This window comes from Bubalus bubalis, chromosome 18 (assembly GCF_019923935.1).
Source record: "Bubalus bubalis isolate 160015118507 breed Murrah chromosome 18, NDDB_SH_1, whole genome shotgun sequence".
NCBI classification, from domain to species: Eukaryota; Metazoa; Chordata; class Mammalia; order Artiodactyla; family Bovidae; genus Bubalus; species Bubalus bubalis.
The window spans coordinates 26,329,040-26,356,769 of record NC_059174.1 but is presented as its reverse complement, the minus strand read 5'-3'; the positions used below and the strand labels follow the sequence as shown (position 1 = coordinate 26,356,769).

General features: G+C 39.6%; 1 pseudogene; it reads left to right on the top strand.

Moving 5' to 3' along the window:
* The first annotated feature begins 332 nt into the window (after nt 1-332).
* On the top strand, nt 333-23,179 carry LOC112580112 (annotated as a pseudogene).
* The last annotated feature ends 4,551 nt before the right edge of the window (nt 23,180-27,730 follow it).

The window sequence follows — 27,730 nt, the reverse complement described above, 5'->3', positions numbered from 1 at the left end:
ACCTGAAATTATCACAACATTGTTAATCGGCTATACTCCAATATAAAATTACAAATTTATAAAAAAGAGAGAGAGTAGTGGTCAGGGTTGCTGCCCTCCAGCCCCTCCCTGCAAAGCCCCGGGATCACATCCCAGAGCTCCTTCAGGCAGCCTCCCAACAAAGCTCTCCCACACCAGGTTTCAACAGCTGCACCCTCCTCCTGCCCCGTTAAGCAGAGGAACAAGCACGGCATCACCCTCTTACCAGCCCTGTTGGAAGGCACTGTCGCACGGAGCTTCCCTGCCCCTTTCCCACACCTTGGTAAACCGTCTCTTTATTAAGCTCTCCTCAAATGACCCAGTTTGAGAGTGTGATCTGTTTGCGGCTGGCAGCCTGGGAGACAACAGTCCTTATCTCGCTCTCTCGTTCACCAACATTTGATGTCACTGTCCCCTCTCTTCTTATCTCTGACTCTTCCTGCTTTAGACTCCTTAATGAGCCTGTCTTCATGTGGTCAAGAAACAGTGACAACATTTATCTTCAACAGCCCTCCCACGTAAACATATACTCCGAGTAAAAGCAGTGTGCTCTGATGGAAACACAGCTTCAAGACAAGGTCCCTAAGCAGGGCCTTTACCTGTCACACACACACACATACACATACAGAATCCAAATTAGTTTTGTGAGGTAAAATTCCTGTTTTATGACAAGTCAAGGACAATTTAAATATAAAAATTCTTCTCTCTGCCCTGTGCATTGTGTGGCTGTGTTAGGCATCGAGCACACTTCCCTCATTGGCAGGAGCACCCGCTCAACCACAAAGAGCAACAATCTCCTAGCATCAAGACAGCTCCTTAAAGGATTCCTTATTCCTTCTTGATCTTGGAAAGGGTCACGTGACCACCAAGATGCTGCTTAGATTTGGAGTATGTAAAATGTTGATAATACGTCATTTGACGTACAGTCCTCTGTCTCAAAAAAACTTTTATGACTATGCCTTGATTTCTAACCAGCAGAACAATTCTCAGAGCTTTCTGAGATGCTTTTCCCGGGTTATATTCTTCAGATTTGGCTTGAATAAAATTTTCTAGTTCTTTCTTAGATCAACTGATTGATTTTTTTCTGACAGTTTTATGCCCCTCAGTTCCGTTCAGTTCACTCACTCAGTCATGTCCAACTCTTTGCGACCCCATGGACTGCAGCACACCAGGCTTCCCTGTTCATCTATTTATGCCCCTAGGCACCTCCAAAAAATAAATTCTGATTTACTCTGGCTTCTCTTCCTCTGTTTATCCCTTAAATTCTATTTCCTTCTAGAGTTACATTTGACCTTTCCCATGCTTTTCTCTTTTTATTATATAGACTCTTTCTGTGAAGCTTCACATCTGTGACTCTGGTTTCCAAATCAGAGGAAATGCTCAGCACTTTCAAATGCTTAGCATAATAATACTAGTCCTCTCCACTGACTTTCAGTCCCAGATATCTTTCTGGGTACTGGACAACTCCCTTTAGGAGTCCTCAAAGACCTCAAACTCAACAAATTCAAAACTGAATCATCAAGTACCCTCCAAAACTCACTCCTTCTCCCGTTTCATATCCTATTGAATGGCACTGGTCTCTGCTCAGAATTCCAAGGCACAAAGCTATGAGTTGTCCTTCATACCTCTTATTCCATTATCCTTCACCCATTATTTCAGCCAGATAGGACTATCGGTTCTGTCCTCTTAAATACATCTCGAATCTATCCCCTCTTCTTTCCTCAGTCTCACTGCCTCCTAATTATACTGCTGGAATCAAACCTTACTCTTCTATAATCCACCTTCCATATCACTTCTTTCTGATGTTTCTAAAATAAATCTTATCCTACCACTCTACCTTTTATTCTTTAATGACTACATATTACATTCAGGATAATACATCCAAGCTTTCCAGAAAGACTTGCAAGAGCCTTGCCTGCATTTCGATAGATATGCCTGTATCTATGGATAGATAGAGAGATAGAACTTACTGGTTCTCTCTCTCTGAAGAAGCCTTACTAATACAAGCTGTGACCTACAATAGAAATACAGTTTATATCACCATCAACACACACACATACACATCCACAGCAAGTATATAACTAAACTAAAACCAAATCTCATGGCAAAATATTTGTTATTACAGGTGCTGAACTGCTGAACTCTTTTTTCTATTTTATTATTAATGCTTGTGTAACTTTTAAAATTACTTCTATGATTAATTAATAAATTTGACTTTCAATAGAAAAACAAAATTATGTAATGTTAGTTGAATCCATTTATTCCAAGACCTTCTGAGATTGCAGTCTTTTTTCCTGGCTTTTGTTTTGATTTCATTTGATTGAAATTTTACAGTAATCAAGTAGATCCAAAGACTACTTATAAGTTATTGATATTCTTCCCAAACCTTGAAATTTTACTTATTATTATACTATTTGCTATTATTATTTATTTTCTTTTTCAGCTTTGTAAACTTTATCACAAATTGGTATCTGATATATAATGCAAATTGACTGGAAATGCTCACTTTTTTCAGAGTAGACCTCAATCAGTCAGCACTTTCCTAACACAAAAGCTCTGGTGTGATATTCCACCAATTTATTCCAATTTCCTCAAAAAGAGATGATTTTTAAAGTTATTATTAGAAGTCTACCTAATAATGAACACAAATAAATAAAACTTAGTCATATGGTTTTCTTATTTCAATATAATAAGTTTACATTTTATTGTTTTTGATTCTGTGGCATATCATTATTATTTTTATAAAATGATTGTTAACTACCATCAGTATTTAATTGAGATTCATTGACTATTATTATGATTATTTAATTATCAAAGAAAATTATTATTTAACTTTAATAAATGAAAATATGAGTGCAATTAATTTTTCAAATAAAAGATATGCATTTTTTATTTTCATTGATAAACTATTTTTGATGTAAGTTTTCCACTTAATGAACTATTTGAAGGAAGACTGATATCAATTAATATGTCTATTAAGCACCACCATTTTCAAAAGTCATCCCTAATTATCTTGCTGTAGGCTATTTTGATAAATGTGAATGAAGTATCTGCATATTTTTCCTACAGCTAATATATAGCAAGAATTAAATTGGGCATTCCTTGCTTATATAATTTTCATCTAATTATATAGCCATTAGATATATCTCTCAAATGCTCAATAACTCTCTCTTTACAATCAACTCATGTTTAATTAAAAAGCAGTGATGAACTTGCTAACTCTGCATTAACTACTCATTTGTGATATAAAATTAATAGCAGGTCTAAATTATCTTAAGTGATTTAAGGATTTCCAATATACTCTCCCAACTTCAAAGGTACTTGATTCAAACAAACAGGAAATAAAAACATCATTAATTAAACATTTTCCTGTTAAATAATAATGCTTGCATTTCTATTTAAATTTTAGAATATATTAACAATAAATTTACAAAACAAGAAATACAAATGACCAGTGGTAATATAAAATTTATTCAGTGCTGTTTATATATAGTGAAATGTAATTTAAAATAAAAAGGAGGAGGGAAGCCTATTTTGCTCTGAGTTTCTACCAGAAATAAAGCCCAGCCTGTGAATGGGGTTGTTACACAGTTTGCCGTTCTCTCTGTCTCTGTCGTGCTTCTCTGCTTCCCATTGGACTTGGAAAGCCAGTTGACCTATAAAGCAGTGTGGAGCAAAAGCATGACCCAAGAGGAACATTCATGATGCTCTGACCCAATGATATTATTTATCTGGAAGTTAAAATATGAGAAATAGAGTCTATAAAGTTGATAATAAGAGCAGAAACCAGTAAGAAATATTAGGTAAGACATAAAAACAGAAGAGTGCTGCAGAATAGTAAAAATTCTCTTGGCAAATTTCAAGCATACAATAAAGCATTGTTAACTATAGTCACCATGCTATATGACGACTTATTCCTCTTATTACTTACATACCCTTTGACCAATGTCCACCTATCTCCCCCACACTCAGCGTCTGGTATCCACCATTCTACTCTCTGCTTCTAAGACTTTGACATTTTTAGATTCTACATGTAAGTGAGATCATATGTTATTTTTCTTTCAGTACCTGGCTTATTTCACTCAGCATAATGTCCCCAGGTTCACCCATGTTCTCACAATGGCAGCATTTCATCCTGTTTATGGTTCAATAATATTCCATATTATTTTCTAATATGTCTGTGTGCACGTATGCATAATTTTTTATTCATTCTTCTGTTGAAGTGTGCAGGTTGTTTCCATGTCTTAAATGCTATAAATAACACTGTAATAAACATGGGGATGTAGATATCTCTTCAAGATAATGATTTTACTCCTTTGGATAGATACCCAGAGGTGGGATTGCTGGATCATATGGTAGTTTTATGTTTAATTTTTTGAGAAACCTCTATACTATTTTATATAATAGCTTTATCAATTTACTTCTCACCAACAGTATACAAAGGTTTCCTTTTCTCCACATCTCACGAACACTCATTACCTTCTTTTTAATGATAGGTATCTTAACAAGTGTGAGGTGATACCTTATTGTGATTTTGATTGCATTTCCCTTATGATTATTGATGTTGAGCTTCTTTTCATATACCTATTTGCCATTTGCATATCTTCTTTTTAGCATATGTCTATCCAAGTCCTTAGCCCATTTTTCAATTAAGCTATTTGTTTTCTGCTATCAAGCTGTTTGAATTCCTCTCAGCCTTTTCTACTAAATATGTCATTACTATACATAAAAGCTAAGATTTTTTAAATTTTAAATAAAAAGTTAAAATACATTTTTTTAAATCTCTTACTGAGGGCAGAAGATGATCAGATCTGAGAGCTAGAGTTGGACTTCATCTCAAAAAACTTTCCTCTATCACATTCAGCATCCAACTCCTTGGTAATTGGCTTTTCTATGATCCTATGAAGCTCATTAACACAAAAAAAAAAAAAAAAAAATAAGAGACTGTTAAAATAAATTATAGTGTGATAGAATTCCATAGACTTAGTAAAAGTGGCATTATAAAAGTATTTTATTAGCTTAGAAACATGAAAATGAAGTAATAAATCACAATATAAAACTGTCATCCAATATGTGTGGTTTCTTTTGTTAAAAATAAAATGCATATTTTAAATATATGGTAGACAAATATATAATCTAGATAAATACTTAGGCCAACATGTTAAAAGTGTCACTTCTTAGTGGTGAAATTGTGATTGATATCATTTTCTTATCTTTCGCATTTTCTAAATTTCTAAAAGAATTTTCTAAATTTCTTCTCTAAACATGTTTAACTTGTATAATCAAAACAAAGTAAAATTTAAAAATACGAAAGCAATGTCTGTCCCTAAGTGTTTAGGATTATGCTTTTCCCTTACTTTTTTGTGACAAGCAAGTATTACTTTTACCATTGAAAAAATATATAATTTCAAAACAGCATAGGTAAAATATAAAATGAGAGAATGATTGATTCCACATGAGACTTTAATCAGGATTATGATACACTATTAATATATCCTACATAAGCAACTCTGTTGTTAAAACACACCACTGTAGAAACAACTTTTACAAAAAATATAGTACTATATAAGCTTGTTCAGTGCCAAAGATTTCCAGTGACAAATTGATCTTTAAAACCTCTGTAATACACAAAGGTTTTATACACACACACACACGCGCACATACACACGGGCTTCCCTGGTGGTTCAAAGGTAAACCTTTGAACTGCTGCAATGCAGGAGACCCCAGGTTTGATCCCTAAGTCGGGAAGATCCCCTGGAGAAGGGAATGGCTACCCACTCCAGTATTCTTGCCTGGAGAATTCCATGGACAAAAGAGCTTGGTGGGCTATAGTCCATGGGGTCACAAAGAGTTGGACACAGACTGATTGACTTTTACTTTCACTTCTTTCATATACATATATATTTATACACACACACACACATATATATATATACACAGACATACACACAGAAGAGCCTGGCATGCTGCAGCCCACGGGGTTGCAGAGAGTCAGACATGACCTGGCGACTGAAGAACACCACACATACATACACACACATCTTCTTAATCATACAACTCAATAGCAAAAAAATAAACAATCCAACTTAAAAACGGGCAGAACTTAATAGTCATTTTTCCAAAGAAGACATACAAATGGCTAACAGATACATGTAAAGGTATTCAACATCACTAATCATTAGGAAAATGCAAATCAAAGTCACATTGAGGTATCACTTCATGTCTGTTAGAGTGACTATTATTTTTTAAAAAATAAGTGTTTTGTTAGTAAAGATATGTAGACAAGGGAACCCTTGTACACCATGGATGGAAATGTAAATTAGTACCGCCATTATGACTAACAGTATGGAAGTTCCTCTAAATATTAAATATAGGACTACTATGAGGTCTAGCAATTCCACTTCTGGGTATTCATCCAAAGGTACTGAAATCATGGTGTTGAAAAGACACCTGCACTCCATGTCCATTACAGCATCATTCACAATAACCAAGAAATGGCAGCAACCTAAATTTCCATCAGTGGATGAATGGATAAAGAACATGTGGTATATACATAAAGTGGAAAATTAATCAGGCTGAAAAAAGAGGGAAATCTGCCATTTGTGACAACATGGCTCAACTTGAAGGACATTGAAGTGAAGTGAAGTGAAGTCGCTCAGTCGTGTCCAACTCTTTGCGACCCCATGGACTGTAGCCCACCAGGCTCCTCCGTCCATGGGATTCTCCAGGCAAGAGTACTGGAGTGGTTTGCCATTTCCTTCTCCAGGGGATCTTCGTGAAATAAGCCAGATTCGGAATAACAATATTATTATATCATTTATATGTGGAATCTAAAAATGTCAAACTCAAAGCAGCAGAGAGTGGAATGATGGCTACCAGGGGCTCTGGGTAGAAAAATGGAGAAATGCTGGCCAAAGGGTACAAACTTTCAGTTATAAGATGAATAAGTTCTAGAAAGATATATATTTCAGTTATAATGCTGAGTAAGTTATACTCATCATACAACATGATGAGTATAATGAACAATATTGTACTGTATACTTGAAACCTGCTAGATATTCAATGTGCTCACCACACACACAGAAAAGAAGATGGTAACTATGTGAGGCAATGGATATGTTAATTAGCTTGATTGTGATGGTTCCTCACAGTGTACGTGAAAATCAAATTTTCAAATTTTACACTATATATATATATATTTTTTTTTAATTGTCAATTATATCTCAGTAAACCTGGGGGAATAAAGAGAAAGTCGCATGATGGAGACAGAAGAACACAGCAACGAGAAGCCTGCGCACAACTAGAGAGTAGCCGCCACTCACCACAACTAAAGAAAAGCCCCACAGCAGCAAGGGTCCAGCACAGCCACAAATAAATAATAAATAAACTTTCAAAGAAAAGAAGCATCACAGAATGAAGTCAGAAAGAGAAAAACAAATATTGTACATTAATGCATATAGGTGGAATCTAGAAAAACGGTAGGGATGAATCTATTTGCAAAGCATAAATAGAGACGCAGATGAGAACAAATGTATGGATACTAAGGGGGAAAGGTGGTGGGGTGGGATGAATTTGGGGACTGGCATTGACATATACACTACTGAAACTATGGATAAAATAGGTAACCTACTGCATAGCACAGAGAACTCTACTCAGTGCTCTTGGTGACCTAAATGGGAAGGGAATCCAAAAAGAGAGGATATATGAAAGAATATAGCTGATTCATTTTGCTGTGTAGCAAAACCTAACACAACATTGTAAAGTAACTGCATTCCAATAAAAATTAATTTAAAAAAATTTTTAATGAGGTAAAGACAAAAATGATAATATGAGATTATGAGCATGTTCAATGTACAAAGAAGAAAGTGGGAAAAATTGGAGAATATTGTGGTCAGAAAAAACAATCTCTGACAATGAAGATATTTTGAATTATTGCTACTTAACTATGAGCAAGAGAAATAAACTATGCAATGAGATTAGTCTTTGTATACAAATAGAAATGTATACTGAAAAAACTCTTGCAAACTCTTGAATAGATCAGTAGATCTTATTTACCTATAAATAAAAGACTTCTAAATAGTAATAGAAAACAAAAATAAGACTTTACCAGCCTATGATGATTTACCAAGCAATCCCTACAGAGGTTCTATCTTAATTATTTTGTACAACTTACAAAGCTGCCACCAGGAAAATAATTGTGTGATTGATTATGAAATAATTGTTCAGCTCCTCAAAACACAGAAAACCAAGAAAATCCAAAATATAGTCATCCATACATCCAGTTATTCATGTAACAAGCATTATTTACCAACATATCCCAGAGACTAGCTCCCAGAAGTTGCTCCATGAATCAAACACTTAAGAACTGAGCATTGGGACTTCCCTGGTGATCAGGTGGTTAAGACTTCACCCTCCACTAGAGTTGTGCATGTTGATCCCTGGTTGGGGAGCTAAGGATCCCATGTGCCTTGTAACATTGTAACAGAAGTAACACTGCAACAAGTCCAATAGAGGTTTTCTTAAAAATGGTCCACATCAAAAAAATTTTTTTAATTTTTAAAAAATTTAAAAAAGAACTGAGCATTGTGCTAATAGTAAGCTCACAAAGATGAACAAGGCACCATTCAAAGCACTGAAGAGCTCACAAATTAGAAGAAAGAGTTGGAAATGTGAACAAACAGCTATAACGCATGTTAATGCTGGATATGTAGCTAAGAGTGCAATTCTACCTTTCAAAAAATTATTTTATTATGATTATGTAAATTCAGATTGACCTGAGCAAACGTGGACAAAGACTGGCAAGAATCATAAGCATTTATAAACAATATCCTAATCAAATTAGACCAAGTTCTAAAAGTAATTTTTATACCTATGTACAATTTAAAGACTGTTTAAAGACTGACAGTCATACCCATCACAGCTTAACTCTGGCTTTTCCTCTGGGGTCACAAAGAGTCGAACACGACTGAGTGACCAACACTTTCCTAATGGGGCTAAACAGGCTATGCTGTGCTCAGTCGCTAAGTCATGTCCAACTCTTTACAACCCCACGGACTATAGCCTAGGAGGCTCCTCTGTCCCTGGAATTTTCCAGGTACAAATACTAGAGTGGGTTGTCATTTTCCCATTCCAGGGGATCTTCCTGACCCAGAAATCAAACCTGTGTCTCCTGAATCTCCTGCACTGCAGGCAGATTCTTTACCATTGAGCCACCTGACACAGACTTCATTTCTGAGCAAGATTGATGTGTGTTGAGTCAGCACTGAAAATGTTAGTCAAGCTTTCACATCAACAGTATCTGAGGACAACTGAGAATAATAAGCCTTTTAACAACTTGAACGGAACCATTTTAAAAAAGGAAAACAGTAAAAGAAAAAAAAGAATAAAAATAAAATAAACGTATGACCTTGGCTCGCCAACTTTTATCCGCACACTTCTTTTTTGAACCATGTCCCATGGGTCTGTCTGCACAAGAGGGACTGCTGCTCTCCTTTGTAAGCTTGGGATGCCTGCCTCTCTCCCCAGTCCCAGCCCCAGTAGGGTGTCGACTTGTGATCAACAGAGAAATAGATCATGGAGAAGTGGGCTATTTTTCCACATTGCCTGTTTCCCCGCAACTGCATTTTTCCTGGTCTGGAAGAAAAGTTTCCATGACAACCAAGTCGCTAACATTCGCTCCCCACCAGCTGACTTGCTTGCCTCCCAAATGATCAGCTGGATATTGTGTTAAAATTATTTTACAGCGGCTGGCTAATCTGCAGGGATTATTTGTCTGTTTATTTTTGAGAAATGGGCTCCTTGCTGAAACTTCTTCAGTGGGCCTAACTTATTTTTCTTGTACTTTAAAAGCATAATCTCAACTACACAGAACAAGTTTACGCCAACATTAGAGAGTCACCTCCCAGGAAATAAAATATGAACGTGAAGCTTCCTTTCTCATGTAAGTGCTTAGAGGGCAGAACCAAGCTTGATTTTTCTTTCCCTCCTCAGGTGCCTAACACATGGTCTGGCAGGTGGTGTACATAAAATAAACGTTGAATATCTTATCACCCGAGATTCTCCAAACAGAGTATTTTATGTTTAGGTTGATGGGTTGAGGCAGAATTAACCTCCTAGCAATGTAATAATCTTTTTGTTTTTAAAAATGTCTGCCTATGAGAAAGGCAGGAAACTTACAGCAGAGTATTAGTACATGGCAATTGTTAAGACTGTGCCTACAAGAAAAACTGGAAGGGGACTTCTCTAGCAGTGCAGTGGTTAAGAATCTGCTTGCAATGCAAGGGACACAGGTTTGATCCCTGGTCAGGAACTAAGATCTCTCATGCCATGGGGTAACTAAGACCACCTACCACAAAGAAAGACTGGAAGGAAATATACTAAAATATTTACAATTGTTATGTTTAGTAGATGGATATGTGGAAGTATTTCTTCTGATTTTTCTCAACTTAATTTTTTCTTTTTTGTTAACTAAATGTATTTTCCTTTTCAGTATTATATTGGTTTTTTGCAGGGGCTGTAACTGTTAACCGAGTAGTTCACAAACAACAAACATTTATTTCTCACAATTCTAGAGGCTGGGAAGCCCAAGATCAAGCTTCTAGCATGGTCACGTTTTGGTGAGGGCTTTCTTCATGGCTCATAGTCAGCCTGCACCTTCTCATTTGGTCCTCATACGGTGGCAACAGTGAGAGATCTCTCTGGGGTCTCCTTTATAAAAACATTAATTCAATTCAGGAGGGCTCCACTCTCATGACCTGAGTTCCTCTCAAGGGCCCACCTGATAATACCATCACATCACCATTAGGAAATTCACCATGTGAGATTGGGGGAGACATGAACATTCAGATCATAGCAAGTATCTACTATGTTCAAGCCACCATGTTGTTGCTTAGTGGCTAAGGCATATCTAACTCTTTTGTGACCCCATGGATGGTAGTCTGCCAGGCTCCTCTGTCCATGGGATTTCCCAGGCTAAATTACTGGAGTGGGTTGCCTTTTTCTCCTCCAGGGGATCTTCCCATCCCAGGGATTGAATCTGCATCTCCTGCCTTGGCAGGCAGATTCTTTACTTCTGAGCCACCAGGGAAAGCTAAAGGCACCTTGTGTGTGTGTGTGTGTGTGTGTGTGTGTGTGTGTAAGTTGCTCAGTCGTGTCCGACTCTTGTGACCCAATGGACTATAGCCTGCCTGGCTCCTCTGTCCGTGGAATTCTCCAGGCAAGAATACTGGAGTGGGTTGCCATTCCCTTCTCCAGAGGATCTTCCTGACCCAGGGATTGAACCCAGGTCCCCCATACTGCAGGCAGATTCTTTACCATCTGAGCCACCAGCAATCCTCTAAGGCACCATGTGCTATGCTGTGCTTAGTCCCTCAGTCATATCCGACTCTTTGCGACCCCATGGACTGTAGCTGGCCAGGCTCCCCTGTCCGCAGGGATTCTCTAGGCAAGAATACTGAAGTGGGTTCCAGGGCACCATACTATTCCCCAAATAAGAAGGATTAACCAATTGCTCTCCTATTCAGAGCCATAAAGAAAAGAGGTGAACTAGATAGAAAACAACTCTTTAGAAGGATGATTTACCCTGAAATGTATGCTAACTGGTGTTATGACTATATGCTGTGGTATGAGGAAATGAGACAGGGACCCCTCCATTCAGAAAGGGAGCTTGTGAAGAAGGATGAAAAATCTTTTCCCCTTCTCTAAAGACAAATCTGACCTTAGTTAATGTTCTTGCTCTTTCTCCTGAAATAATGGAGGAAAACATATCTGTACTGGCTTCTGGAGGACAAGTAGGAACTAATTAGTCCAGGTAAAAACAAAAGAAAAGCAGAAAAATATTCCATGTAGAACCATATAGAAAGAAGAGCATGTTCAAAAAGCTGGATGATTATGAAAGCATGATGACACTGCAGAGAATGCAATTTTTCCACCTACTTACAGAACTGGAGGCAGGCGAGAGGCGATATCCAATGCAAAAACTATTAAACAGACTTATCATACACAGACATTGAACTTTAGACTAAAGAAAAGGAGAGGTACGGAAGATTAATGCACATTTGTATTTTATAATCATCTCTGTGTCTGCAACATGGAAAGTGGATTTGGGGAGGGAGGAATAAATGCTAGAAAAGACCAGTGTTCTTTGCAGGAGAAGATGTTAGCCATACCTAAGCTGATATAGAATTAATGGGGGAAAAATAGTAAACAGAGACATTTTGGAGGTAGAATTGATAAGAGTTGGACATTTATTGAACATGAGCTTTACAGAAAGAAAGGATCAAAGGAAACTTCAAATTTCTGACTTGAGCTGATGGACAGAGGCAAAAAGTGACAAAAGAGGAGGATGCTTTAGTGATTTCTAGATAAGTTGAATCTGATCTGTTTGTGAGACACTCAAATGGATATATAAAGCTAGCAACTCAATGTGGGACCAAGGCTGTGTGTGTGTATGTGTGCATGTGAGTGTGTATACATGAGTAACAGAGAAACAGAGTAGCCCACCCCCCCTTAATGTCCCAGCCATATCTAGATTTGTAACAGTCTTTCGGGTGTCAGGGGCTTTCCAGGTAGCTCAGTGGTAAAGAATCCTCTTGCCAAGGCAGGAGATATGGATTCAACCCCTGGGTTGGGAAGATCCCCTGGAGGAGGAAATGGCAACCCGCTGCAGTATTCTTGCCAGGGAAATCCCATGGACAGAGAAAACTGGCACACTACAGTCCATGGGGTTGCAAAAGAGTTGGACAAGACTTAGCGACTACCAACAACAAATGTGGGTCTCAATGGTACAAAATTACTCAGCAGTTATAAGATGGTGTGGTGCATTAGAGAGAACGAGTCTTTCAAGTCAGGTACACCTTAGCTTTTATCTCAACTCCACTACTTACTTGCTACAAAGATATGAGGCAAGTTATTATATTTGAGCCCACTCCCCCTCCATCAAAAATGGGACTGCTGATCCCATTTTACAGGCTTAAGTCAGATTATATATGTAGAAGCATTTGGCACACAGTAGACCCTCAGTTGGAGAAGGCAATGGCAACCCACTCCAGTACTCTTGCCTGGAAAATCCTATGGACGGAGGAGCCTGGTAGGCTGCAGTCCATGGGGTCGCTAAGAGTCCGGCACAACTGAGCGACTTCACTTTCACTTTTCACTTTCATTCATTGAAGGAAATGGCAACCTACTCCAGTATTCTTGCCTGGAGAATCCCAGGGACAGAGGAGCCTGGTGGGCTGCCGTCTATGGGGTCTCACAGAGTCGGACACGACTGAAGCGACTTAGCAACAGCAGCAGCAGACCCTCAGTTATTCTTTATTTTCTTAACTCAGTTTCTAGCGGTCTTGGCATTCTCTCCCTCCAACTCCGTCTTTTTTTTCCAGTACCTCCTGACTCCAGTTTCCACTTTAACTCATACTGTTAATATAAAGCATTATTTCAATTACCTGATAAAGAAAAAATTCTGCCCCGGTTCCCCCATCTTCCCTCTGTACTGTCTGGCCCTGCATGTGTTTGTAATCCTCTCCTGGCCTTGTCTACATCTAATTTACTTCCTTTCAGTTGAATGTTATCACAAGACAAGAATTGTACTCACTTCGTGTTTACTGCAAATAGATAACCATTATCTCCAATGGGCCTGCTTGGTTCTATCTTAGGTGGTTCACATTCTGCAACTTGTTAATTATTTCATTTTATTTCTCTGCATCAGGTTGGTTCCTTTCAGCATTGATACTCAGATAAAGAGATGAAAACAAGTTTGTACTTTCATACGCCTTTTCAAACAGATTACCACTGGAAACAAACTGAGGCCCTTAAAATTTGTTTTGATTGTAAAGTTCAATGACCGCATCAAAATTCTCTGACTGGCGAGGACAAAGACTTTCAGATTCCCCTTTACAGGGAGGTGAGTTAATTTCAGTGAGGGATCTCAGTCAAGTGAACCAAGGCTTGGTCAGTTCCAGAACACAGGGCTCCTTCATATGAGGGGTTATCTAGGGCAGCAGCCAGAGCATGAGGGATCAAAGGGCAAGGTTCAGGCAAATCCAGGAAAGAGAACAGTGGCCAGAGAAGAGAAAGCAGTTGCCTTATTCAAGGAAAGGCATTAGAATGAGAAAAGAAAGGAAATCAGTACTCTGGAATTTGGTAAACATAAGATAGATGGCAATGGCACCCCACTCCAGTACTCTTGCCTGGAAAATCCCATGGACGGAGGAGCCTGGAAGGCTGCAGTCCATGGGGTCACTGAGCGTCGGGCACGACTGAGCGACTTCTCTTTCACTTTTCACTTTCATGCATTGGAGAAGGAAATGGCAACCCACTCCAGTGTTCTTGCCTGGAGAATCCCAGGGACGGCGGAGCCTGGTAGGCTGCCATCTATGGGGTCACACAGAGTCAGACACGACTGAAGTGACTTAGCAGCAGCAAGATAGATGGAGAGGATTTAGGTCACAAACGGTGAGCAAGGGAAAGTGTATTTAAAGTACCCTCTTCAGGGATGATGGTTAAATATCTGACCCCACTCCTAAGCATGTATCTGGAGAAAACCATAATTTTAAAAGATACGTGTACCCTGTGCTCACAGCAGCACTGGTTAGAATAGCCATGACATGGAAGCAGTGTCCACTGACAGATGAATGGATGAAGATATAATACATATATACAATGGAATATTACTCAGCCATAAAAAGGAATGAAATAATGCCATTTGCAGCAACATGAGTGGACCTAGAGATTACCATACCAAGTGAAGTCAGAGAAAAATCATATGCTATCATATGATATCACTTACACATGAAATCTAAAAAGATGATACAAATTACTTTATTTACAAAACAGAAACAGACTCACAGACTTCAAAAACAAACTTATGGTTACCAAAGGGGAAAGGTGAGGGGGGTGGGGGTAAATTAGGAGGTTGGGATTAACATATACACACTACTACATATAAAATAGATAATCAACAAGGACCTACTGAATAGCATAGGGAACTCTACTCAATAATAGCCTGCACAGGAAGAGAATCTGAAAAATAATGGAGATATATATATATATATATATATATATATATATATATATATATCTGAACCACTTTGCTGTATACCTGAAACTAATACAACATTGTAAATCAACTATATCCCAATATAAAATTAAATTAAAAATAAATAAATTACCCCCTTCAGGGATGATGGTCAAATATCTGAAAATAATATAACTCAAACTGAAGCAGATAAAGGCAGGTCCTTTTTTCTCATCCTGATTATGACTTTTTGATTCTGTTGACCTGAAATAAACAGACTGCCTGATATGTCTCTGAAGATGGGTTTATTCATGGTCAGCAGAGAATTGCAATTCAGGGTCTGCAACCATGGCAAGCCTCAGGCAAGGCCCCCCACAGCAAGAAAAGGAAAACATTTTTATAGAGAGGAAAAAGAAGCTGGGAGGGCCATAATAAACCAAGTCCATGGCTGTTCATTGGCTGAGTCCTTGCCAGGAAAGAAGAGGAGGTGTTCTCTTTCCTGCTGGGCTTGGCTCACCTCACAGGGTGAACCCTCCCCCTACTGATCTCCCAACTCTAATCAAGGTTTCTATTTATTAACTTTTTACAATTTCCATCCAAGAAAATTATACAAGAGCCTATAGAAGATTGCCCCAATAAAAAGCCTGCACTTTATCCATACCTGCCTCACACTTCACTTTACCCTCACATCTTCTCAACTCTCCACTTCTGTTTCTACTTCCAGCCCCCACAATATGGACCTAAACCATTCCGTTTCTTCTTTGCTTTGCTTTGATTACTCTGTGCACATGTGTGTGTGTGTGTGTGTGTGTGTGTGTGTGTGCAGGCACACGCTTCTGGGTGCACTAAGCTGCTTCTGTCATGTCCAACTCTGTGCGACCCCATGGACTGTAACCCGCCAGGCTCCTCTGTCCATGGAATTCTCCATGCAAGAATACTGGAATGGGTTGCCAAGCCCTCCTCCAGGGGATCTTCCCAACCCAGGGATCACATTTCTTCTGTCTCCTGCATTGGCAAGTGGGTACCACTACTGCCACCTGGGAAGCCCCTTGACCACACTATCCAACTAAAAATTTTATCTATTCCTCTCCTCAGTTATATATCCCATACATCTCTCTGCCGATAAGAGGTCTAAAAGGAAACATAAAGAAGAAACTCCTCCTCCTCCTCTTCCTCCTTAACCTTGTAAATCAGCTCTGAACAATAGAACTGAGAAGAAAGGGAACCTGCTTTTTCTGAGCACCATCTAAGTGGCTAGCACTTAAATACTTGACAGGACTTATCCTTTTAAATCCCCACTATGTTTCAATTTCACAGTTGGGAAAGCTGAAATTCCTTAAAATAACAAAGCTGGTAGATGGAAGAGCTAGGATTTAGACACTAGTCATTCTAACTCCAAACACAATTTTTAACAAATCCTAATTCATGAATTGCACTTTGATGGTACAATATGAATCATCTTTCCACAATGTCCTCCATCACCCAGCTATTTCTTCCTTTGCTCAGTGTCTTTCTGACCCACCACAGGCACAAAGTGAACCAGGGACTTGCTCTAGAAAGCAAATATTGGGTTGGCCAAAAATTTTGTCCAGGCTTTCTCATTACACCTTATGGGAAAACCTAAACAAGGTTTTTGGCCAACCCAGTACGTCCCAACCTCTTCATTCAGAACTCTGGGTCTCTGGTATGCTTTGCTTTTCTTGTGCATTCATTGAAATATAATGTATTTTGTGATATGAATTCAGGAGTGGCATTCAGAGACCTAAAACCTGACACTTGGCTTTAAAATCCTATCATGAGATAAATATCCTTCTTGTATGCCAAGAGGAAAAAAAATCAAGTTGAAAAAGCAATGCATTTAATAATCATCCCAATGAACAGGAATGAAAGGAGCTGTGTGGCTGGGTTGATGCCAAGTCACCTCTGCCCTGTCTGATGCCAATCCACCACTTCTGTCTTCAGCTGTTTATTCAGTCCATGGGCCTCACTCCCTGTTTGATATGCATCCCATGCGTTGCCAGGGCCAGACATCCTGAAATAAACCATCAAATGGACTCCAGGCAAACTTCTTGTTCCTGTTATGAATTTTGAGAAGTACAGAGAACCATCTGCAGACCAGAGTGTAGTCCTTTTAGGCATACTGAGGAAAGGTCAGCTTCCCTCTTCTGGAGGATGTATCTCCCCTAGTCCAGGAGCAAAGAGCCGAGGCGACACATTCTGTGTTTATAATCTTGTTTGCAGCCTGGTTTAGTAAAAAGATCATAGACTTTGTAGTCAGAAAGTCATGGGTTTAAGTCTGATCTCTGCCACCTACTCTATCTGCAACCTTATAATACATGCAACCTAAATATGTATACATCACACATAATATAATGACATGTGTCCACCATTAGGGGCTTCCCAGGTGGCGCTAGTGGTGAAGAATCCACCTGCCAATGAGCGAGACATAAGAGCTGCAGGTTTGATCCCTGAGTCGGGAAGATACTCTGGAGGAGAACATGGCAACCCACTCCAGTATTCCTTCTTGGAGAATTCCATGGACGGAGGAGCCTGGCAGGCTACAGTCCACAGGGTTGCAAAGAGTCAGATACAAGTGAAGCGACTTAGCATGCACACACACACACTCATCCACTATTAGAGTATCATACAGATAGTTTCATGGCCCTAAAAATCCTCTGTGCTCTGTCTGTTCATCCCTCTCCCCTCATCCAATCCTGTCAACAAGCGATCTTTTTACTGTCTTCATCGTTATGCCCTAACTATAGTTTGTAGCCTTTTCAGATTGGCTTCTTTCATTTAGTAATATGCACTTAAGTTTCTTCCATACCTTTCATGGCTTGACAGCCTTTTGTTTTTAGCATCGAATCTACTGTTCACAGTGGTGAACATTTTTTAAACAGAAAAATCCAACTGAGATTTACTGCTTCAGAGTTTTTCCACATATTTTAACCTGGTCCTCAGGGTGATTCTGATACACATCTGGGTCTGATAATTGTAAATATTTCTCCTGGATTTAAAAAGCATATACATTATAGCCAGACAAAACTATAGTTTGAAAATATACATGCACGCCTATGTTCATAGCAGCACCATTTCCAATAACCATAAATAGAAACAACTTAATGTCCATCGATAGATGAATAGATAAAGAAGATGTGATAGATCGGTAGACAGACAATGGAGTGTTACTGAGTCCTAAAAAAGAATGAAATCATGACATTTGCAGCTACATGGAAGGACCTAAAGATTATCATACTAAGCAAAGCAAGTCAGAAAGACAAAGACAAATACCATATGATATCATTTATATGTGGAATTTAAAATAAAACACAAATTAACTTATCTATGAAACAGAAACAGACTCATCAACATAGAGAAAAGACTTGCAGTTGTCAAGGGTAAGGGGGCTAAGGGAGGGCTGGACTGGGAGTTTGAGACTAGTGGATGGAAACTATTACATACAGGATGGATAAACAACAAGGTCCCACTATATAGCACAGCAGAACTATATTCAACATCCTGTAATAAACCATAATAAACAAGAAAAAATAAAAGGCACATGTATTAATGCTCCCTAGATTTAAGATTCTTTTCCTTTGAGGGAAAAATGTTTATTTCCTCTAAGATGGGCAAGTCTATGCTCCATCCCAGTCGGTCAATGAGCCCTAGGACAAGAGAGAATACAGGAGAATCTGGACAGGGTGGGTTCTTCCCTAATAAAGTACGTTTTGCCTTTAGCCCTTGATCAGTTGGGAGGGAGGGAGGAAGAAGAGAAAAGGGCAATTTGTCAAGACAAAGTGGTAGAAAACAGGAAAAGTGCTAAAATTCTGACATCCTAATTTTTGCCACATGATAGGCACTCTAAAGAAATTGTCTCTTTAACTTTATTTCTATAGGAGGTAATATTTACCCATATAAAAGGAAACTAAAAGCAGAAACTTTAACATTTGCAGATGAGAGAATGGGGATTCAATCTAATGTCTGCCTGTCTTCTTGTACATTTATTATTTTACCCATTCCAGATCTAGATTGTATGATTTTTGAGTAAAAGGACCAACGGGTCCATTTTAAGCCTGCTGCTTGACAGACACAAGGTACACAATAAATATTTATGAAATACGTCCTAAATGAATAATTGTTCACAGGAGCATGCCTCCTCCTTTTGCCAGATTCACTCCAATAGAAAATTAAGAAAGATTAGTTAATATTTCTGATGGTCCAGTGGTTAAGACGGTGTGCACCTAATGCAGGGGGCTTGGATTCAACCCCTAATCAGGGAACTAACTCCCGCAGGCCACAACTAAAGATTCTGCATGCCACGATTAAAAAACAAAAATCCCACATGCCACAACGAAGATCAAAGATACCACATTCTGCAACTAAGACTTGGCACAGCCAAATAAATAAGTAAAAATATATTGTTATGACCCAGGAATCCCACTACTGGGCAAATACCCTGAGGAAACCAGAAATGAAGAGGACGCATGTGCCCCCGTGTTCACTGCAGCACAATTTCCAATAGCTAGGACACGGAAGCAACCTGAATGTCCATCAACAGATGAATGGATAAGGAAGTTGTGTACATACACACAATGGAATATTACTCAGCTATAAAAAGGAACACACTTGAGTCAGTTCTAATGAGATGGATGAACCTAGAGTCTATTATACAGAGTGAAGTAAGTCAGGAAGAGAAATACAAATATCATATATTAATGCATACATATGGAATCTAGAAAGATGGTACTGATGATCCTACGTACAGGACAACAAAGGAGAAACAGACATAAAGAACAGACTTTTGGACTCAGTGGAAGAAGGAGAGGGTGGGATGATTTAAGAGAATAGCATTGAAACATATACCTCACCATATGTAAAATAGATAGCCTTTGGGAGTTTGAAGCACGTCACAGGGCAACCAAAGCCTGTGCTTTGTGACAACCTGGAGGAACAGGGTGGGGAAAGAGGTGGGAGGGGGGTAAAGGATGGAGGTAGGTTAAAATGTATGCCTATGGCTGATTTGTGTTGATATATGGCAGACACCATCACAGTATTGTGGAGTAATTATCCTCCAATTAAAATAATAATTTTTTTAAAAAATAAATTGTAAAATTATGTATTTTTTAAAACAAAATCTAAAAAAATATTCCTGATATTTTATGCAATTCACTTTCTGATATTTTTTGATAGCATAGGCCTCAGACAGAGATACGTCCAAATGCTATTGATGATTCAGAAAAGCCTGTTAAACCTCAGACTCATAATCACAGGAGGCAATGGTGGTTCATTTTCTAAGCTCAACTTGACACACCTTTTGATCAAGGAGAGCCGGGGTAGTGGTACCTATGATTTATCACCCTTCCAGAAGAGCCACAGATCGCATTCTACTACGCTTCAACACATTTATAGCTTCTTTAGACTAAGCATCAATTCCCTCAATGTTAAAAAACAGTCGGCAATAAATAAAGACAAGAGTTTGCTTCTAAATATATGGAGGGTGTTTCCTTATAAATCCCCTCCGAGAGCTCCTAATGACTTATAGCTCATATCGTAGTCATAGAATGAGCTGCATTTGCCCCTGGGCCTTCTCAGGCTAGTAACACATTAGACATTTGGGATGTGCATTAATTCTCTCATACCATTCACTGCTTTATATTCCATAGAGCTAGTAGCTCAGGGCTAATGAGGTCAAAGTCCCAGGTTTGATTTCTCATGGGTACAAATGATTATCCCTCTCTTGTTTAGACATATAAGTATCACTGAAGCTTGCCAGCTCTGACTATGTTTTCTTCATGGACAAATTCTTATAGAGAAAAGAGGGTCATTTCAACCTCTGGGTCTCAACATTCTACTCTATGAGAATAATAATAATAATAGATCCTTGCAGGTTCAACCCTTGGGTTGGGAAGATCACCTGGAGAAAGAAATGCCAACCCACTCCAGTAATCTTGCCTGGAAAATTCCATGGACAGAGGAGGCTGGCAGGCTACAGTCCACAGGGTTGCAAGAGTAGGACACAACTGAGCACGCATGAGAGACATATCTTATAATGTCCAAAGAAGTATCCAAGAAGATGCTGTATACATGTGTACTTAATAAACATTATAGAAATAAAGGATAGGGGAAGGAAGAAAAGAAGGAGGAAGGGAGAAAGGGGGAGGGGGGGAAGAAAAGCCTTGGTAAGGTAGTATTAATAGAGTATCACTGTGGCCTTTCATTGTTTATTCCTATCTAATGTATATCTTCTATTTTTTAATAATAGCAACCCAATATTTTTCTCAAGGAGCTAACTTTTTTCCACTTTGTGTTTATGTGCTTGACACATGTCCTAGATCTAGAGGTGAAACCATACATATCACAGGTCTCACCAATCCACTTAGTTCCATCTTTTGGACACAGTGATTATTGCAGGATTGAAATAGGCTTACATCAATTCAAAGCCAATTTCAAAGCAACTGGACAAGGGGTTTTCTCCATAGACTTAGAAAGTGAAAAAGTGAGTCAGCACTCTCTTGGAACCATCTTGAATTGAGAGCTTGCCTGGAAATGAGAACAAAACATAACTGCAGAATCTAGAGATGTAGAGAACTCATTCCCAATGATGTTGTTTGAGCACCTGGATCTAGCTATACCTGAAGCTAATATTTTAAATTGTCAGCCCACAAACTTCCCTTTTTATTCAAAGCAGCTTAGAGTTGGGTTTCTATCACTGAGACTAGAAGAATCCTAATTAACACGGTTACAGAAAATAGGAAAGAGGTTAAAATACCTTAGCTCTGCCACTGCATATCTTTCAGCCTATGCACAGGAAAAGAAGAACAAAAGTTACACAGAGAACACATTTAAATCTTGACTCTACTACTAGTGTTCTAACTGGGTTTAAACAAATTATTTAGTCTTTCAGAGCCTTGTCTTTGTATATGTAAAATGGAGAGATAGCTAACAGCCATGTGGAATTACATAGAGAATTAAATAAAATGAAATACATTAAGAGGGTAGCACACTGTATGTACTCCATACACTACCTTCTACATCGCTAATTACCTTCTAGAAACCCAGAGATGAGAGGGGATTAGACAAGTCCTCAGGGATTGTGTTCTTGATGCTATCAGCTCACATAGAGTTTCAAGTTCAGTTTTCCACTCACTTGAGTTCCACTGCAGCGTGACTGACCAGATTACTATCTCCAACCCACCGTGGTTATTGTTTCATTCTCAATAAAACCCACAATCCTTTCATCAGTGTCTTTTATTTAATGGGGTGAGGGTGGGAGTCTGCCACAGAGAAAATATCTCAGGAAGTTGGAAGTGTGGTAAGATGGAAAAAAGAAATCCTGTGTCTAGTCTCATTCTCCGGAGAGCTTTACAAAGGCATGATGAATGAAGGCAGGAGGGACGAGAAGGTTTTGCACAGAGGGTTTTGGGAATAGCCAAATAGTTCAATGTAAGAGAAGGATGTGGCTTCGTCAACAGGAATGACACCAAGGAAGATGTATTTGTACACCAGACTGCCATAAAGAAGAATAACCCCAGAAGCACCTTTGCAGGGTAGGAGATGGAGAAAGTATGGAGTATGACATTGTTGAAAAAAGAAAAGATGGGGTAGGCAGCACATGTTACAGGGGCTGATGGAGTTTTAGTGCAGGGTGGTCAGTGCAGACCACAAGCAGGTAGGCGTGGTCCACGCAGGGTCCTCCACACCATGAGCAGCAGAGTTACCAAGATAGTGAGAGTGGCAGAAAATGCAGGATGGAAGCGTGCTCCCGGTGTCCACCTTACCACATGCAGAGACCGCCTAGGTGGGGACCACAGTATTCCAAGCCTCCTGCACACAGAGCAGGGACAGAGGGAGCTGACAACTAGGGTGCAGAAAAAGGTAGGCCCATGAGAAAGAATGTATATATCAGGTTAGAGACCAAAATTCTGCAGGGCTCCTCCTTGTCAGACAGCCTAGAGAGGAAGGCAATAAAGAAGATAAGGAAAACCCAGGACACCAGACCAAGGTCAATGGCCACCTCAATATGGATACTGCTGCAACTTCAACTACTGACGCAGACACCCAGAAAACCCTCAACCAAAGGAGAGCAAAGAGACGAATACAGTCCATCCACCCCCTGAGAATTCATCCACCCCCGGGCTGACTGAGTAGGGCAGTGCTAAGTCAGTGCTGGCTTATCACCACTACAGTCATCCAGTTTGATCATCCAAGAAGAAGAAATGACCATGAGATTCCAGCAGTAAGAAATGAACAGAAGATAGGAGCTGAAGACCTTAACTGGTTACTTTTTGCCCATTGACCAGATAACTAGAACTATCTGCACTGTCCCTGCAGCATGGGGTTTTCATTTTTACCTAAAGACATCTCTTTTTGGTAATGACAAATGTGTTTGTTTGTTTGCTTTTTAGAAGCCTGGTTTTTCTCAATACAGCATTAAAGGTTTTAAACTGTTTCATATCTATGAAGCTGAGATTTTTAAGGACCTCATTTTTAAGTTGTAAATGAAAGTTTACAACTTGATTTTTTCAAAAAAAGTCAACAAACTGCAAACACCATCTTAATAAAGGTCTTAACTTGTAAAAGGATTTGTTTAAGTTAAAAAAAGAGAATAACATTACATTACCTGTCCTGGCTTACAGAGACCTATCCAATCAGTTCAGTTCAGTTCACTTCAGTCGCTCAGTCGTGTCCGACTATTTGCGACCCCATGAATTGCAGCACGCCAGGCCTCCCTGTCCATCACCAACTCCCGGAGTTCACCCAAACCCATGTCCATCAAGTCGGTGATGCCATCCAGCCATCTCATCCTCTGTCTTCCCCTTCTCTTCCTGCCCCCAATCCCTCCCAGCATCAGAGTCTTTTCCGAAGAGTCAACTCTTAGCCTGAGGTGACCAAAGTATTGGAGTTTCAGCTTTAGCATCAGTCCTATCCAATCTGGTCCCCTCTAATCTTTCTGATCCTATCTATTGCCACATTTCCACTCTGCTTCAGAAAGCATCCATAAAGCCTTGGCATTAATTGTCTCCTCTTATTGACATGCTCTTCCTCTAATCTTTGCAGGATTAGTTCCTTCTTGTCACTCAGTTCCCAGCCTGTTACCTTCTCAGGGAGGCTTTTGTTGACTAAACAGAGGCACCCAGCCACTCTGTTACATCATCCTATATTAATTATCACTGTGGTATCTATTATTTTTCATTTTTTCATGTTGTTTATATTTGTTTTCCTCCATTAGAAAGTAAGCTCTTTAAGGGCAGAGATTCTGTTTGTCATTCTTTGCTGTTTTTCTGTCATCAGAAACAGTGTCAGAAACAGAGTAGGTGCTCAATAAATGCTCATTAAGTAGCCATATGGGGCTTCCCAGGTGGTGCTAGTGGTAAAGAATCTGCCTGCCAATGCAGGAGACGTAAAAGATATGGGTTCAATCCCTGGATCAGAAAGATTTCCTGGAGAAGGGCATGGCAATCCACTCCAGTATTCTTGCCTGGAAAATTCCATAGGCAGGGGAGCCTTACAGTCTATAGTCCATGGAGCTACAAAGAGTCGGACACGGCTGAGCAACTGACCACAAGACAAGTTAGACATATTCATGCATAAATAAGTTGTAGAGAGAGGTCTTGTTCGACACATAGTGATTCCTCTTGGCATTCAAGGCCCCCACCTGTCTCCAAAGAGTTCAACATCTCCACCCAAATATTACATCTTGGCATGTCAATGAAAAGCTCAATGGTCAGTAGGATAGCCCAGACCTGAAGGAGCCGAGAATTTAGAGAACAGACATATCCCAGAGATAGACAGAAAAAACAAGAAGAACCCAGGTACAAGTAGTAACAGAAAGAAGGAAAAAGTGGAATCCAGGTAAATGAAGCAAGCACACAGCGACATCCATAGGTGCCAGGTACTTCACTATACCCTGGAAAGATAAGAGATGCCATAGTCCTCATCTCAAGTGCCACGTGGTCCCTGATGACTCTACCTGAGAGGCCCAGCAGGAAGGGGCATCATCTGGGTGACCCGACAGATGGGCTGAACAACCTGAGCAGAGTGGCCAGAGCTAAGAGAATTTCATCTTAGAGATGACAATCACCAGGCAAACAACATAGTCAGGGACCAAACCAGTGGCCCCCATTTCCCTACAACGGGAATAGGTTCATCTTTACCTGTATCGCTTACTGGGCTTCTGGATTCAGCACGGGATCCCATAGTCAAAAAGTGTTTGAAGCCGCTGTGTATAAGGCAGATTGACATCTCGGGCTAGTTTAACAGCAAAAGAGTTTCAGTACATTCCATTATTTAAAGACAATATTTGCTTTAAACCTCTTCCACTTCTGTCTTTAAGAAATTGATAAATAGAAGCAATGCACCAACATTCTCATTTTCAAGTACCCAGTGGGTTTCACTGTCACAATCAGCTGGGGTTATCAGGTTCCTACCTCAGCAATTGCTAGACAGGTGAGACCCGGAACATCCCACTCCAGTTGGAACAGAGTTGTCTCATTCTTCAGAACAGAAAAAGTGAAAGTAAAGTCACTCAGTCGTGTCCGACTCTTTGTGACCCCACGGACTATAGCCTATCAGGTTCCTCTGTACATGGGATTTTCCAGGCAAGAATATTCAAGTGAGTTGCCATTTCCTTCTCCAGGAGATCTTCCCAACCCAGGGATTGAACCCAGGTCTCCTGCATTGTAGGCAGATGCTTTACTATCTGAGCCACCAGGGAAGTCCAACAAAAGCTGGTATTGATTTCTCTATGAGCAACAGTATTTAGCTCTTTTGCTTTCAGTCTGAGGGGCCCTGGAAGCTTCAGGTACTTTTCCTGGAAGAGAGTAGGCATCATTTTTCTCCCTTGGACTTGGGATGTTTGTTCCCCTGGTTTCTTAGATAGGCAACAGGAAGCAACTTTCATGAGCTGAAAGGCCAAACTACAAAAAAGCAGTAAGTCGGGTGTTTACAAATTTTTCACACTCTCACCTGCCGTCATGGGTTAGTCTTTACCAAGATGGCCATTCTGATTCACTAATTTTTTTACTGGAGTATAATTGCTTTACTGTGTTAGTTTCTGCTATACAGTGACATGAATCAGCTATATGCATAGATATATTCCCTCTCACCTGAATCTCCCTCCCTCTCATACTGCCCCTCTAGGTCATCACAGAGCACTGAGCAGACCTCCCTGTGTTACACAGCAGCTTTGCACCATCTATTTTATACATGGTAGTGTATTTATGACCAACCTAAGTGAAAGTGAAGTCGCTCAGTCGTGTCCGACTCTTTGCGACCCCATGGACTGTAGCCTACCAGGCTCCTCTGTCCATGGGATTTTCCAGGCAATAGTACTGGAGTGGGTTGCCATTTCCTCCTCCAGGGGATCTTCCCGACCCAGGGATCGAACCCAGGTCTCCTGCATTGTAGACAGACGCTTTACCGTCTGAGCCACCATACATGGTAGTGTATTTATGACCAACCTAGACAGCATATTAAAAAGCAGAGACATAAGTTCAGGGGAGGAGCCAAGATGGCGGAGGAGTAGGACGGGGAGAACACTTTCTCCCCCACAAATTCATCAAAAGAGCATTTAAACGTCGAGTAAATTCCACAAAACAACTTCTGAATGCCGGCAGAGGACATCAGGCACCCAGAAAAGCAGCCCAACTCTTCGAAAGGAGAGAGAAGAAATACAGCTCCATCCACCAGAACATCGACACAAGCTTCCCTAACCAGGAAACCTTGACAAGCCACCTGTACAAACCCACACACAGCGAGGAAATGCCACAATAAAGAGAACTCCACAAACTGCCAGAATACAGAAAGGACACCCCAAATTCAGCAATTTAAACAAGATGAAGAGACAGAGGAATACCCAGCAGATAAAGGAACAGGATAAATGCCCACCACACCAAACAAAAGAGGAAGAGATAGGGAATCTACCTGATAAAGAATTCCGAATAATAATAGTGAAATTGATCCAAAATCTTGAAATTAAAATGGAATCACAGATAAATAGCCTGGAGGCAAGGATTGAGAAGATGCAAGAAAGGTTTAACAAGGACTTAGAAGAAATAAAAAAGAGTCAATATATAATGAATAATGCAATAAGTGAAATTAAAAACACTCTGGAGGCAACAAATAGTAGAATAACAGAGGCAGAAGATAGGATTAGTGAATTAGAAGATAGAATGGTAGAAATAAATGAATCAGAGAGGATAAAAGAAAAACGAATTAAAAGAAATGAGGACAATCTCAGAGACCTCCAGGACAATATTAAACGCTACAACATTCGAATCATAGGGATCCCAGAAGAAGAAGACAAAAAGAAAGACCATGAGAAAATACTTGAGGAGATAATAGTTGAAAACTTCCCTAAAATGGGGAAGGAAATAATCACCCAAGTCCAAGAAACCCAGAGAGTCCCAAACAGGATAAACCCAAGGCGAAACACCCCAAGACACATAGTAATCAAATTAACAAAGATCAAACACAAAGAACAAATATTAAAAGCAGCAAGGGAAAAACAACAAATAACACACAAGGGAATTCCCATAAGGATAACAGCTGATCTTTCAATAGAAACTCTTCAAGCCAGGAGGGAATGGCAAGACATACTTAAAATGATGAAAGAAAATAACCTACAGCCCAGATTATTGTACCCAGCAAGGATCTCATTCAAGTATGAAGGAGAAATCAAAAGCTTTTCAGACAAGCAAA